We start from the raw sequence: 3,119 nt of genomic DNA on the forward strand, positions 1-3,119 counted from the left end.
CACTCTACCCAGGGGGATAGCTTGAGGCTTTGTCTCAAAAAAAAAAAAAAAGAAAGAAAGAAAAGAAAAGAAAAATCTCCCTTTACGCTCTGCACCTGTGGCTCAAGCGGCTAAGGCACCAGCCACATGCACCTGAGCTGGCGGTTCGAATCCAGCCCGGCTGCCACACAACAATGACAGCTGCAACCAAAAAATAGCTGGGCGTTGTGGCAGGCACCTGTGGTCTCAGCTACTTGAGAGGCTGAGGCAGGAGACTCACTTGAGCCCAGAAGTTGGAGGTTGCTGTAATGCCGCAGCACTCTACCCAGGGGGATAGCTTGAGGCTCTGTCTCAAAAATAAATAAATACAATCTGCCTTTATTTGGCCAATTTCAATTATAAACTTGGGTCCAAAACTCCAAAGTAAATTATTAGCTAACCAAATCCAAAATGGGGTACAAAAAAAAAAAGTACATACATGAAAAGCAAGTGGAGTTTATTTCAGGGATTATTCAAGATCAGAAAATCAATGTTGTTGGCTGGGCACAGGGCTCCCGCCTGTAATCCCAGCATTCTGGGAGGTCCAAGCAAGTGGATTGTTTGAGCTCAGGATTTTGAGGCCAGCCTGAGCAAAAAAGCAAGACCCCCATCTCTACTAAAAATAGAAAAACTGAGGCAAGATGATTGCTTAAGTCAGAGTTGGAGGTTGCTGTGAGCAATACTCAGGGCAACAACTTGAGACTCTGTCTCAGAAAAAAAAAGAAATCAATGTTGTTCACCACATGGACAAAGGGGGAACACCACCATTTCAATGACACTCTTCAAAGGATGCAGAAAAGATGATCAAGTTTAATATTGATAATTTTATTTATTTATTTATTTTCTTTTTTTTTTTGAGACAGAGCCTCAAACTGTCACCCTGCGTAGAGTGCTGTGGCATCACAGCTCACAGCAACCTCCAACTCCTGGGCTTAAACGATTCTCTTGCCTCAGCCTCCCAAGTAGCTGGGACTACAGGTGCCCACCACAACACTCAGCTATTTCTTAGTTGTATTGTCATTGTTGTTTGGCAGGCCTGGGTGGATTCCAACCCACCAGCTCTGGCATATGTGGCTGGCGCCTTAGCCATTTGAGCTACCAGCGCCAAGCTAATTTTATTTATTTTCTTGAGACACAGTCTTGGGGCATGGCATCATAGTGCCATGGCATCATAGCTCACAGCAACCTCAAACTCTTGGGCTCAAGCGATTCTCCTTTCTCAGCCTCCCTAGTAGCTGGGACTACAGGCGCCCGGCACAATGCCCAGCTATTTTTTCAGACAGTTTCTCACTCCAGCTCAGGCTAGTCTCGAACTCATGAGCTCAGGCAATCCCAAATTACCTCAGCCTGCCAAATGCTGGGATTACAGGCCTGAGCCACCTCACCCGGCTAACACCTGGCCTCTATTGATAATTTTAGAAAGCTCTTACGAAAGAGGGATAGGAAAGAACTCTCACATCTGATGAGTACCCTTTAAGATTTTTAGAGGCAAGAGTGCCCCTCTGGCTCAGGTCTAAGGTAATGCTAGAGGGCTGTAGGAAGCAACAAGGAGGAAAGCTTGCAGCCTGTGCACACACAGTTGGTTGCCTACGATCTCTTAAAGCTGCTCCCTCTCTCTTGGCAAGTGTCTTCTTCTGGGGAGCCAGGCCCATCCTCTCCTAGTACCAGGTGTAACAGCACTGGTCTACACCCGCCACGGCTGCCTTGCTTTCCTATTGTAGGAATCTACCTGTGACCCATGGGAGAAGTTGTCTGGGTACTTGTGGGAGGTTTGTCTCTCTGCAAAGGAGACACTGAAAGGACAGTCTACCTGTTGCCTACTGGTGTCATCTGTGATGCCTGAACTGCTGCAGCCACCTTATAACCAAGAGAGACCTAAAGAGCCAGTCAACCTGCTCTATTTTGTGTCTTATTCCTAAGGCAGCTGATGGAAATGGGAAAGGACCCAAGACTAAGGTATGGGACAAGACAGATTTGGAAGAGCCCCATGACTGGCTTGTGGCTTGCATCTGTGAGGCCCACCTACTCAGCAGGGGCTCAGGTAGGGGGATCACTTGAGCCTAGGAGTTCAAGACCAGCATGGGCAATATAGCAGGAACCCATCTCTTAACAAAGAAAAAAAAAATAGAGGATGTGGGAAATCCTGGGGCCACTGTGAAAAAAGACCAAACATCATATGGAGGGAGGGGAAAAGGGCCTGGTGGGGAAATCCCCAGAGTGGACCTCTAATACCCAGCCAGATAAGGACACCTTGGGCCACTCACTCTCTTAGATGCATTTAACATCTACCAGAGCAACCAAAAGTAAGACACTGGGTGACATCAAATACAAGCAATCATTGGGTTCAGGGGTTCTGGCACATTGCTACCATGACCATCCATGGCCATTTAGCTCTGGGAGCAAGTGGGTGCAAATGGCAACTAGGCATGGTCGCGTTCCCTGACTCCACTGTGGGATACACACCCCAAGGTTTCTTGCATGTTCACAAAGACACAGATCTATAGAACAAAGTACTAGGTGGGAACACCCTGAATACTCCACCAAAGTCCAGAGGAATTGAACAGTGAAGTGTGATACATGGAAACGAAGGAATCCTGTAGAGACTTAAAATGAGCTGGGATCTACTAAAATCTACACAAAGAAATTTATATGTATCCATGATGGCATTTATATAAACTTAACACGCCAGGGTAAGTCCAGGGGGTTGAGGAGGACAGCAGTGGGAAAGAAGAGGAGAAGGCTGGAAGGTCAGAAGGTCATCAGTGCCTGCACACCAGGAGGGAGAGCTCTGTAGCTAACACTCTGTAGATGCAACGGAGGGTTTAGGAGACCGGACCTAAGCAAACACTGAGTCTCCTTCACTGATGTTGAGAAATGTAAGCAAAACTGAAGTTACTTTTGTTTACTTAACAGCAGACCTACAATGACCGAAAGTTGTGTGCAGTTCCTGTCACCAGGCCGTGCAACCTTTTTCCCCAGCCCATGAACCTGGGCTCACCTTTGTGTCTTGCTCTGACCAACATGGTAAGGCAAGAATGACCTTTTGGGCTCGGCGCCTATAGCTCAACCGGCTAAGGCGCCAGCCACGTACACCTAAGCTG

Source organism: Otolemur garnettii, unplaced genomic scaffold (genome assembly GCF_000181295.1).
Source record: "Otolemur garnettii isolate 467f Iridium unplaced genomic scaffold, OtoGar3 scaffold00218, whole genome shotgun sequence".
Classification (NCBI taxonomy): domain Eukaryota; kingdom Metazoa; phylum Chordata; class Mammalia; order Primates; family Galagidae; genus Otolemur; species Otolemur garnettii.